This window comes from Hylaeus anthracinus, unplaced genomic scaffold (assembly GCF_026225885.1).
Source record: "Hylaeus anthracinus isolate JK02 unplaced genomic scaffold, UHH_iyHylAnth1.0_haploid 12002, whole genome shotgun sequence".
NCBI lineage: Eukaryota > Metazoa > Arthropoda > Insecta > Hymenoptera > Colletidae > Hylaeus > Hylaeus anthracinus.
In genome coordinates, this window is record NW_026534349.1 from 14,107,845 (window position 1) to 14,121,810 (window position 13,966).

Here is a 13,966-nt window from a genome sequence, read left to right on the forward strand (position 1 = left end):
TATGTTTTCTTCACGACCTTATGATAGTATACTTGCGTATCAATAGATAATATTTTTAAAGTAAATTAAGTATATTGATGTAGATTATGCTCTTATTCGTTCGTGTAATAATTATTAAACAGTCGTTATATTTTGTTGTCTATAATAACATTTTAAAACTTATCGTGTCTAACTCTTACGGAAATGTTCATCCAATCAAATTATAAACTCGATTTTCAGCATTATTTCGCAACTCTCAAAAGCCATGAAAAACAAGTAATGGAGTTATCGATGTAATCCAAGCTTACACGATACCGAGGCATTTAGGTATTTTCTCTAGCCATAAAAAACATCGAGCTCATCTCAAAATAAATGCATGCCATTATTTTTTAATAAAATTCTTACGTTCAAGGCAACGTATATTAAAAACTCATTAACTGGGGAATACAAAGTTTCAAGAAGATATTCTCGTAGCAGAGAAGAATGACGTATCGTAAACCATTTCTTTATATGTTTATACTTTAAACTATTTTGTTAAAAATGTAGACTCAAAGGTGAATTTAATGAAGTATACACTATAAACTCCATTATTAATAATAATAATGTACAAGTATTTCTATACTCTGTAATTGTACGATGATAATAAGTATTCTCTTGATACCTCTATCTTTTACGTAAAAGTACCTCAAGCACATTTATTTTTAACAAAGATTTACTCTCCACGTTTCTGAACAAAGATGTTCTTCAATCATGCTTTTAATCTTTACTTTAACAGTTTACGTGGAAAGCTGCACTCCAAGTATGGTAATCGTGTTTTCTTTACTAATTTTCCATTTTCTTGCTTCGTGATGAAGCGTCCCAGGCAGGAAGCGTCTCGACGTCGTGCAGAGTTTCCTTCCGTGTATTAATCTCGACGCGGAGTGCAGAGAATGCGGGAAGAAAATATGATACACGATAGCATCAGCTGGATAGGCAGAGTATAGAGGGACATTAGGGGAGAGGACAAAGCGAACATTAGACGACGAGGGAATACAGGGAAAAGAAAGGAAACAGGGATGGAAATAAGGAAAATTGTGAGATTGAGTAGGAGGGGGTGGCAGTGTAATGAATAAAAGGGAGCAAAATGACGTAAAAGATAAGTGGAGGAGAGATGGTAGAAAGGTGAAAGAGCAGTGCAGCTTTCATTAAACTTGAATGATAATCATTTCCACTCCTTGTCCACTTAAGCTTGTCCCCAGCTGTGTACACCTCTGCAACCGCGTAAGCCTGTATTGTCCAAGTGGTGTAATTTGTAACTGCTGTACGAGATCAATATCCCTTTTGTATCGGCCATACCAGATTAAGTTGGCGCGTGACGAAAGTACATAAACTAAATGTAACAAGGATTTTCTGAATAATTATTTATACTCAATTTTGAAAATATATATCTCAATTTTTGCTTAAGGGGGCATTTCACTGTGAACGCAGAAGAAAAAGCATATTTTCAATCATTTTTTTTCTCAGGAACTATTGCATAAAATTGAATGAATGTTTTTCCTCTTAAAGGTATGATTAAGGAAAGTAAATAAAAAATTTTTGTTTCGGTAAACAATATTTCGTCATTTATTTACAAAATAATATGCATGTGTGCAAAAAAAAAAAAGTTATCCGCTGGCGCAGGTGATTTTGGCTCTTCTGGTAATCTGAAACAGAATATCGAAAAAGTTTATTAAGCTATGTCGTCACACCTATGGTCGGACCTTCTACTTATTTATTTCATCGAAAATAAACAAAATGGCAGCGTTTCTTGTGAAAGAGAGAAAGAAACATTATTTTTGTACCGTAAATCAGGTGAACTTGTAAGTAACAATCAAAATATCAACTACTTGGGAGTTCCGACGATAGATGTGACGACATAGTTTAATAAAATTTCTCGATTTTCTGTTTCTGATTACCAGGAGAGCCAAAATCACCTGCGCCAGCAGATAACTTTTTTTTGCACACATGCATATTATTTTTTACCGAAAAAAAATTTTTTTATATTTACTTTTCTTAATCATTTAAGGAAAAAAAACATTCATTCAATTTTATGCAATAGTTCCTGAGAAAAAAATGATTGAAAATATGCTTTTTTTTGTGCGTTCACAGTGAAATGCCCCCTTAAATTAATTTTTTATATCCCTCGCGGTTCAGTAATTATTCTGAGATAAATTGCATATTCTCAACCAATATTATGGCACCAACGAAAGATAATTTCGTTTCACAGGTAAACTCTACTTGTATATGAGCCTTTCATTGCACAAATCGATTAACTCCGTGAAATAAAAAGTAGAGAAATGCGATGAAATGGCCTCCGAAATAAATAACTTATTATTCAGTGGCCAAACAAATTTTGTCGCTTAATGATGTTAATCTTTATTATTCAGGAAAGTTATTATAAATATAAAAAGTTATAACTATACCAAGCGCTTTGACACCTAAATTTAAAGTTTTTTCAAAAAGTGGAGTTGATCGATTTTGTGCAGCGAACGGCTCATATATAAAATGAGCTTATATATACTCTGTAACTTTCCTCGTTAACAGCTTCAATTATTAATAAAAGATTCCAACCTATTCCAAAAATGCTTAACATTATATCGGTCTTAACTGATAACCGCCACCGTTTAAGCACTTCCCAACCGAGGCTTTTCCAATAGTTGATCTAACATACGTAACGTTCGTCTATTTCATTTTTCAAATATTCAAAGGCCATTCTGAATTTAAGCAGAATTAACGTTCGTAGTTTACAATATTAACTGCCCATAGATAGTGTAACTCTATCCTCTATCAGACTCGCCAAAATCTAATTTCAAGAACAGGCTCCCTCGACCCTGGATACAGTACGAACCACTTTGTTTAACTGGAAGAGTCCTCCCTATGTGGTGGCTAGTTAAAAGCTAACTCAGGATTAAAAGGTTACGCATAGGGCGACGTGTTGAAAAGTATAGGAGATCTTTTAAAAATTTTCTTTATAGTTGGTTCGAAGTCTGAATTAGTAATGATAGCATCAATTCATTAAAAAGAAAAATAATTTACATATTCGTTTCTATTTATAGTTTAAAAGACTTCGAGATCCAAAGGATACGATCAAAGTTTTGTTCATCGTATTCGTAGGAATAAGAAGCAATTGCTCTAACTAATATTTAATCTGAACAGCGAAGTGCCTTGGGAGTTTTTCATTACGAAACCAAAGATGTTTGAATTTTTTTATGAAATTGTACAAAGTTTGTATCTTGACTTGTCTTCTATCCATCCATATATACGTGCATACTTACATACAAACGTATATATAAATTTAACTTCTAATACATTTATATAAACAAAATTCAACAAAATGCTCCTTTATTTGTTTGTCTAACATATAATCAAGAGATTATTATCATAATTTTATATCATTACCTGGCAAAATTCAAACACACATAATTTTAAGAGCTGTAACACTAGATTCGCAAAGAAATTATATGATACAAGGGTTTCAATTTGGTGTATTTGAACAGAAGGGATTAGAACCAGCTAGGGAATACGTTTAGATCTTAATCTGTTTTCCATTGGATTTAATTTTCCACGGAGAGTGGTATTTTGAAACCATGACTTTATAATATTATCGAAGTCACAATTTTCCCTTACTACTAAACCGTTCTTCCAATCATTCTGTGGATTAATTCCTCGTCTACTCTTTCTAAATGTTTCTGAAGTATGCAAACATCTATCTTATAAATATCATACTCCTCCGAAGTAGCTTCCTTAACTTTCATAAAAGTTACACGGTTTTCGGTTGCTCAGCAGAGGATTTTCCCACAAAAACATGATCAGTATACCATAAAGGGCAAGAGCACTCGCAGGTTGAACTTTGAATTATTCCTATTCCAGCTAGAGAATAATCTATGTTATAATGTTCAGATCTTAATCTATTTACAATTGCATTTAATTCACCACGAATTTATAATATTGTCAAAGACGTAATATACCCTTACTACTAAACCCTTTTCCAAACATTCTTTGGATTTATTCCTCGTGTATTCTTTCTAAATGTTTTTGAAGTATGGAAATATGAATCTTATAAATATCATAATCCTCCAAAGTAGCTTCTTTAACTTTCATAAAAGGTACACGTTTTTCGGTTGCTCAGCAGAGGACAAACCCATTAAAATATGATTAGCATCCCTTACGGAGTGAGAGAACTCGCAGGTGGAATTTATTTTATGTCTATTCTAGCTAGAGAATAATCTATGTTATAATGTTCAAATCTTAATCTATTTACAATTGCATTTAATTCACCACGAATTTATAATATTGTCAAAGACGTAATATACCCTTGCTACTAAACCCTTTTCCAAACATCTTCATATTCCTCCCACATCTTCCTAAATACTCTCAAACTATGTAAATTGTATCTTATAAATATCTCCCTTCGGAAGTAGCTTCCCCAACTTTCATAAAAGTACCTCCTCGACAGGTGGCTCCGTGCAGCGAGATCTTTCGACACTCCTGTCTCATCCACCTCCAACTCCACCTTCCACCACTACCAGCGCCGGTATAAGCACCGTTTCGTCAGCAGCAACCCTGGCTGGCCTACGGTTAGCAGCCCCTAGCGAGTCCAGGCCGCCTACCGAACGGCAACCCCCCAGCGTTCAGTGGTACCGCTTCCTTCGTAGCAGGCGTTTCGCGCGCGTACCTTTGCACTGCGTTCGCGGTTCTCCATGGATTTTCTACCCTCCGGAAAGTGTCGTCGAAACGGTATCCCGTTCCACATCGAACCACCGGCTAACCCTTCGGTTCGACGCCCCGTTTTAAACCGACCTTCGATCCCTGTTCGCTCCGCCTCGCGCCTCCGTGCTTTCGCCGATTAATTGTCCCGTTTTCTCGTGAATTACGAGTGTTGTTTTCGACTTTGCGTTCCGTCGTTCGCGGATTATCGTTTCCGTTCTATGACTTCGTTCGCGAAGAACCGGTGTCCACGATACGTAAATACCGAGGACTGTGATTTCTTTGCTACGCGAGCCCCATGCCAATTGTAAATACACGTTCCTGATTGCCAGAGCAAATATACTGTAGCGGGTAGCAGTAATATTTTATTTTCAGATACACGGCATTGTTCCACATCGATTGCGATCATCTTTGGGGAAACGTGTTTTGAGTGTTTCAGTTTACATTGCTTTAATTCTTTACTCGTAGGTTTTCGGGGATGTGAACGAAGAAACGGTGTAAGATTTGGGAATACAAATATCTGATAGATCCACAAATTCAAACACTGATCGTTCACGACATTATTCATTTATGGATAAATGACAAAGAAATCATTTCCCTTTTGGAATTACATTAACTCAAGGGAATCGCAAATGACGTGGTCGATGTGTCGTTGAACTTTATTGGATGTACGAAAATAAATTTTGTTACTACGTGCCGCCGCTTACGTGTCTTTACAATCAACAAGTAAAGTGTTTATTATTGGCATAATCTATGGCGGAACTTCATTATGTATTCGTTCATAGTTGCTTTTAATTATGCGAATTGTTTATGTTGAGATCGTTCTAGGTACATTTGAGAAATTGACAGTCGACTCTGTTGCAGTGCTATTGTTTTCTTTCGTATCTGTCAGATTCACTTTATTTTAACCCTTAAATACTCTAAGTTTCGAATTTGATACCGGACTTTTAAATCGAATTGTACACTTGCAATTGGTTTGTTTTTAATACTTGGCTGCATGTAAAAGTTAGGAAAATTAACCTCAACTGTCAAAAATGTTCAAATAATAAATACATTTATATTTGTTTAAATTTAATTTGGAATACCAGACTTCTTAGGGTTAAAGCTTGCAAAATACATATGGTGTAACTGCAACGAGCTACTTATCGTTGTTAAACGTTTTGAGCCATGTGTTTATGGTATACAGAAGCAAACTCCTTATTTGCATTGAAATTTCACATGATAACTAAGATGAACAACTGTTACGTGTTATTCGTTTAATAAAATGGTTAAAAGTTTATCTCAATAACCGTTCCATCGAACAAAATTATGTGTAACCTATTATAAATAGTCTATTATAAATTATTTTATTCGTCTATTTTATTTATCTATTATTATTTGAATTTTACACATCTCTGGTTGGTCTATCGTATTAGGCAACATTTAATGTTTTGAAAAAATATTAATACAGATAAATGTATTGCTTCTTAAAAGTAAAAAACCTTCGTGAAAATGCTCTAAACCATACATATGTACATATTGTACGTGTATATTAAATATATATTAAATATGTGCAATCGCTCGTATCGAGCAACATTCAATGCTTTGACAAAATAATAACACAGATAAATTTATCGCTTCTTAAGATAAGAAACCTTCGCGAAAATGATCCAAATCATACATATGCACATAAATATGTGCATGCACATTAAATACATATTAAACATGTATATATAAATGTAGTATATGTATGTATTAAATATACACATATTCAATATCAGCTCAAGTATGGATAATCCTGAAAAATTGAAACAAAAAATGATTTTTTTATGGACAACAGTCTTGCAAGAGACATTTCGCGCTTAAATGTTACGACCACATGCTTCGTTAAAAGTGTTTGTTGCACGCAGATGCGAATACACATCCATTTTTATTTCGTTACTTTCGTTTCCGTTCGTCGCTTTCGGAGCGTAAACTATTTTATCTGCTCTGCCAGTCGCTCGTTTCATTAAATAATAATAGACCTTGATTGCAAGTTGCCCGCGTTTTATTTTCTACAGAACCGCGAATGGAACCGAATACGGAGCAGTTGAAGCATTATTGTTTAATCCTCGAAATCGAATCTACTAAAAGATAGCGCGCATCGTGGAAACCTTTCGCCATGATTCCTGAAACAATTCCGTCCCACGCTTTCATTTCAAAAGGTTCCCTTGATTTCAGTTTAAAACGTTTCTCAGCAGCCGTAACGAGAAATCAGATCCGCTGAACGTATCTTTTCGCATACCATTAAGTATCTGATTCTCTTGATACTTTAGTATAAAATTGCGATTTAGGATAAACAATTTCTCAGTCTCAGTTGCTTTCATTTATTTGCTACCTTACGCTATTTTCAATCATTGAATTTTTTTAAAGTGGTTTGAAACCCGAGTTATAGTATACTGACCGCAGGCTAGCATTTTTTTTTAATTTCTATGTTTTTAATTCTCTGCCTGTTAGAGAATAATTTTTCTTCTTTTCTTCGTACTATCCTGATTTTATTAATTTCGTAGGTTAATATCGTATTTATTTCATCATTTTATCACAGAGAACTTGAACGTAAAGTCGAAACGTTTAATAAAGATAATGGAGCGCATGTTTGCACCAGATTACACAATTACTCCAAATTCAATCTGCATTCTACAAAGAATTATCCTCGAAATTCTCCAACGGTATAACGTGTGAATACGAATTTCGCTTGCGTGTACCACTTGCTATAATTTCCAGACAGATTATTTCTACTGTCGCCAGTGCTAATTAATTGGAGGCTTAATAATGAAGGACGATCGCAGGTGCGGAATAATCGTTAGTGAATAGAACAGTTGTTCGGAAGGACGATTCGATACGAAATCGATACGGTGCTCATAAACTGGTTTTCGTTTCTCTGGACCTTTGTCCTTGTTTCGATCGCTGCAAGAAGTTTTCCAAGGAGAAGAAACGTCTCCACGGGCTCCGATTCGTCGAGGGTGAGTATTTTTATAAAAGTTTCCCTTTCTTTGTCTACACTTTCCTCTCATCGAATGTTTTTAATTGGAGCCGAACTCGTATCACGTGTAATCGATAACTCGTCTTTCGTTCAATAATAATAATTCAATAATCTGATAACCACTGTAGGCTTCCTCGAATATTAGTTGACGTAAACAATACTATTCAATACATACATGCAAGGCTTCTTTATTTCTTCTGAATTCAATTTTGGTCCTCCTCAGTCAGAATCGATATCAGGACGAACCAAATCCAGTTCGATTAATAGGTAACGAGTGAAACCAACGTCCAGCAATTTATTCATGACGCTTATTCGATTGAACGGTTATATTTTTATTTTCCCAAATATTACATTCTATAATTCAAATTGTAATTTTTGCTTAAGGGGGCATTAGGTTTAGAACTACATTGTTTTAGTGATATGTATGAATTTTTTTCTCGTGAAAAGAATATATATAATTTATTGAAACTTTGAGAATAATTTATATATATATCCAAATAAATATTGTAATTTCTTTGAAGTATTTTCTCAGAAAATGTGGAAAATATTAGTAGCCACACTTCGGAGGTCACCATCTGACATAACTTCTCCTTCAATCAAGCCTATCCAAAGAACGTATAAACTAAACGGAATGCTGCATTCACAGTGGGTGTAGAATGTATTCGTACACCGATCAATTTCCCAAAAAGCTTTTGTGTGAAATTGTAGTTTCTTAACTTTTTTTTTTTATAATCATTGGTATTTTACATATTCTCGAAAGTCTTTAAGATAGATATAGTCCAAACAAGATTTACTAGTTAATATAATTTGTGAAATTAATAAAAAAATGCGAAAAGTGGGTAAAAGTGCAGAAGCAATAAGTATTTGTACGATTCTTATGACGAACCATTTACAGGAGAGTTTGTAACGTAAACACATTAGTTTATTGCTCCGTGAGAATTAGAAAACATCAAATTTCCAGTAAAGGACTTTTAAAAAAGGCTCTAATAGAGGAATGAAAGAAGATCCCACTTCGAATAACTAGTAATTTACCTAATTTAATGCTTAGAAAAGTTAGAATAATTATAAAATCAAAAGGAAATCCCACGAAGGAAGTATTATGTACTTATAAATTAATGTAAATTTCTCCTTTTTTTTTAAACAAGTTTTAAAAATTAAACAGTTGTGCGAATACTTATTGCTTCAATATTTCTATCAATTAATTATTTTTTTCTCGTTAATTTCTCAACTTACATAAATAGCTATATTCTTTGTAATCTATCTATTCTAGAGATTTCCGAGAATATGTAGAATGTCATTGTTTATAAATAATAAGTTAATAAATTACAATTTTACACAGTTTTTTTTGGAAATTGATCGGTGTACGAATACATTCTACACCCACTGTATAAACAGAGTAGAAATTAATACTTCGGAGAAACATCATCTACAGGAGTTACTGGATATCGAATTTATTTATATTCGATGAATATAAACGGCAGCAGAGTATTAGTACAATGCGCTGCGTATACAATACTAATCTAAAAGATACACGTTTTCTATATGCGTGTACACTTGAAAATTGTATATCGAATCATTACACTATGTGTACTTGAATATTTACAGTCGTGTAAGAGCTTTTGAAACACGTTAATAATTACTACGTGCTTTTCAATTTCGATTAGTTTTACTATTACTAGTTTCGTTATCTCGATTTTGTCTGTTATTGAAGGTTAACTTAAAGATCAATTTGATATTTGCGTTCACTGCACTCTAGAATATTATGTTTCATTGTTAGGAAAATGGATTGCTCGAAAAATCCAATAACGAAATGCTTGGAAAGACATTTTTATTTACCGATGTTTTTTTTTCACAGTATGTACGCATTTACTGTTTAATATTTTGCTGAAAATCCTTTGTAAATGAACAACAGTCATTTAATATCCTTTTTTTCCCCTATAAAAACAAACAATACAAATACTGCACAATTTATTGAAATATCGAAAGTCTTGTATCTCTGAGCATAAAAATTTATTTTTTAACGTACACGAAAATGAATGTTATCCACTAACCATGCACAACATTTACGAAAGAATATTATTAATTTAAAAAAGAATATTTAAAATGCATATTCATGAAATGTATTTTGCTTGCATGGTATGATTTACGTACGCATGAATACTTTTATTGGTTGTATTAATATAGTAGAGAAATTGGTAACGCCAAAATCGATTTCTTTTATTTATAACATAACTGCCAGATGGCTGCGCATATGTTTCACACGTATATTTGATAAACGTCACAGCTGATACGCGTGACACAATTTTGACCAGTATTTCGGCTCGTTCTATGCAAACATTTATGTGTCAATATTTTACTTATTTTGCAATTTTAGATTTAAATACGATTTTCCTCCGAAAGCAATATTTCATTTTACACTGTTAATCTGATGTATCTGTATATATTAAAACTGGAATTTTGTATTTCATTTAATTGTAGAAGGGTCGATACTCAATCAATATGTCTGACATGTAATCAAAAAGGAATTTTCCATATTTTTCATTTTGCTTTTGTTTATTATATTTTGTGAGGGATATAATTTGAAATAACACAAGAGATAATTGAAACAATGGAAGAAGCAATTTTCTCATAATATTTGATTAGGATCTGATAAATGCTATTTTAATATAGGAGTAATTTAATCTTGGAATAGCTACACGAATATCGTGTTTTTTTTTCAAATACTGTTATTTGACATAATAGAAATTGAATTAAGATAAGTTTCCTCCATGATCAAGTGAATGAAATGTCCTTCTTCCAATATTCCATAAATTATTGTTTTGTTCAATCAAATACAATTGAGCAAATGTAATAAAATTCTATGAAGTAAATTAATTACACATTATATACAATATCATTCCACAAATCTGTTTCATTCATTCCATTGAATAGATGATGTATTTCTATTTATTTTAACAAATAAATATCTGCTTCTTCCTCCAATGGAATGGTTCAAGTAGAATTTGGCACAGAAATGTATTCCTGAAAGCATCCACGAATCGATCGAAGGAAAAACGTGGAGGTAGTAACTTGTATCGTTCGTCTGGGGAAAGTACGCTTAATGAAAACTAATTTATTCAGTGTATCAACGTGAAGTCGACACAGAAATAGAAAATTAATATGTATACGTGCAACGTGGTTAACTTCATTCGTGTCGACGACACTATTTTCGTTAGAAGTATTTTTTCAGATTATACTGATATTTAAATTTTTCTCGACAAATGTATGCGGCACACATTTCCCATTTATACGCTCGATAAAATTCGCAAATGCAACTCATCGTTGCTCCGCTTTTTTCTATACTGCTATTCGACACAATTCTCCTTAGTACAAACAAAAGTTTCGATATTGTCATTTTATTCGTATAATGCATACCTTGTCTATGTATGTTCTAAATTATTGTTGTGTTCTCATTACTTGATTGAATGTTTGTATCTCGTTTTATTTCGTACACTTTATATGTTAGATAACAGTGATTATTCAGACGATGACTAAAAATATTAATAAAAATTGCTTCAGTTTATATCCCACTTATATTTTCCATTATTGTTTTGTTCTCGTTATATCTTTAAATGTTCTGTATCTCGTTTTATTTATTGTATTTTATGTATTAGATAACTGTGATTATTCAGACGATGACTGAAAATACTAATAAAAATTACTTCGGTCCATACCTCAGTTATATTTTCCATTTTTGTTTTGTCCTCACTACTTCCTTCAATTTTTATACTTCATTTTAATTATTACATTTCATTATGTTAGGTTGATACATAAATAACGTCCGTTGTAGGTAACAAATAATCATGTTTTTTGATAACCCTTTCAAGGTAGTCATTTTTGATTTGATTATAACATTGATTAATATTTATCGTGTTATAAGATACCTGACAATAAATTGTAATTTGAAAAACGAAAATTATTTATGAATCAACCCAATAATGATTATTCAGACGATTAACTGAAAATAGTAAGAAATATTGGTTCTTTAATATGGATAATTACTCGTTATATAATATTAAGAAAACTAGCCTTTACTATAACATTCTTTTTTTGTTAATTTTGTATCGTTCTACATCTGGAGGACGTTTGAATTTCTCGGGGGATTATATTCGAGCCTCTATCGGGTAACTCTGATCAACTCCCCTAAATAATGCGTGTGTGTCGTTGTTTACGCAGTTTCAACGTGAAATAGAATATCCTCATTTACGGTCCTGATCAAGTTAACGCACCCCATCGATTTCTACTGGTGACGTATAACACGAAAATCTTTTCAGTGTTCATCCATATTTTTGTTCACATTCAAGACAATCAAAACCTGATTTTGGGTTCATTGTTGTAGCAATCCTTAAAATATTGCTTTCTTTATTAAATTATGTGTACAAGGTCTGATCAAAAAGTTCCAGGACTTTCTCAATAACTCTTTATTAAATTGTTTTTTAAATTATTCCAATTTGTCGCCTTCAAAGTACTCCCCTTGAGAGCGAATACATTTCTCCCACCTGTGTTTCCACTGTTCCATGCATCTGGAGAAGTCTTCTTCAGGAATGCCGTTCAGCTGTTCCCGCGTTTTTTCCTTGATCTCCTCTATCGTCTGAAGCCGCTGTCCTTTCATCGGATACTTCAGTTTGAGGAACAGCCAGAAGTCACATGGAGCAGGTCAGGCGAATAGGGGGGCTGGAGAAGGGTTGTCATGGCGTTTTTGGCTAAACACTCGCGAATGAGGAGCGCTGTGTGACAGGGCGCGTTTTCGTGGTGGAAAAACCACTTGCCTGTCGCCCACAATTCTAGCCTCTTCTGCCGAATCTTTTGGCGCAAAGCTCTCAGGGTGTCCAGGTAACGAAATCGGTTGATTGTCTCACCTCGTGGGAGGAATTCGTGATGAATGACGCCCTTGGAATTAAAGAAAACAGTGAGCATCACTTTGACGTTCGATCTCACCTGGCGACCTTTTTTTGATCTTGGTGAGTTTTTTGACACCGTGAACGACTTATCACTTCATCACCAAAGCCTTTCTGAAGCATTTGAAAAGTTTCTGTGAACGATTTGCCCAATACTATGCAAAATTTCACGCAAACACGCTGCTCTGCCTTCACGTCCATCACAAAAAACGCGGAACACGAAAAAGAGGCTTCACTAAAACAGCTGTAACATCGGTTTGGAGAAGGTTATAGCAACCAAAAAAGGAGGCGGGTTACTCGGAATGGTTCTCGCTAAAAAATGAGCGCGAATCCAACCCTGCACGTTAACGTGATGGCGAATTTGAAAAGTCCTGGAACTTTTTGATCAGACCTCGTATTTACTTCATAATAATATAACACTGAACGGCAATTTGAATTATTGGTGCACGGAAATAATACTGAAATTGTGAATAAATATTCATAATTAAATTTTTCAATAATCGAACTCGTCAATATCCTCATAAGATTGTTAAATGCAATAGGATAATAGGAACTTGAATGTTTCTTTATTTTAAACAACATAATTCGTGGACATGTTAAAAGCTTAAGTTGAAAATATTGAATTTAACAAATTGCAAGCATCTGTTGTTTAAGGGAATAAAAAATCCTGAAATATTTTATACAAGTGATAAGAATAATAAAAAATGTATAGTTTCGATTTGACGATGCTTCACACATTATTTAAACGCGAATAATGGTAATCCATAAAAGACATCCATACAAATATGGATGCACGTGAGCGATTTCATGTAAATTGAATGGAAAGGAGTTTATGAATATAAAACAAAGGTGAATAGCATATCTATCTCTTATCGGTTAAATTTACATCGTAGATATTTTTGTACGCTGTAATCTAGACAACAGATAAAGTATCGAAGTATTTTAGGAAGAAGTAATTTAACACGTACGTTTAGTAGCTCAAAATAACCATACAATTTAAATTATCTTCGTTAAAATTTTAGTTATGAATCGTTGATAATGAATTTACTGTTTCTTTTTTTTAGAATTTTCAAGAATTAAACACCCAATTAAAACGAAACGTATCCAATTTACTAAATTTTCTTAAAATGTATTCGAGGAAAATAAAAACCAGACAATGCTATGCATGCACAGTTGAAATTTACAGTTAATCGGATAACCAGTCTCTATAAAAAAAAGTTACAACGATTTGTAACGGTGCACGAAGACAAATTGATTGATTTATTATTAACGAATATTTACTAGCTTCTGACACCTTCATGCCTTAATCGATATTCGGTATACT

At 33.2% G+C, this 13,966-nt stretch overlaps 1 protein-coding gene across 8 annotated transcripts in view; it reads left to right on the forward strand.

The window, feature by feature from the left end:
* The first annotated feature begins 4,607 nt into the window (after nucleotides 1-4,607).
* The window catches only part of LOC128891689 (uncharacterized), a 109,325-nt gene continuing 99,966 nt past the window's right edge, over nucleotides 4,608-13,966 (forward strand). For 3 of the 8 annotated variants that reach the window (XM_054151390.1, XM_054151397.1, XM_054151398.1), the window contains exons 1-2: nucleotides 4,615-5,011; nucleotides 7,447-7,685. The gene's annotated coding sequence lies outside the window, so the exon portion shown is untranslated. Of the gene's footprint in view, nucleotides 5,012-6,903; nucleotides 6,974-7,446; nucleotides 7,686-13,966 lie in introns of all 8 variants that reach the window. The other 5 variants (XM_054151393.1, XM_054151391.1, XM_054151394.1 and 2 more) reach the window with 5 other exon arrangements.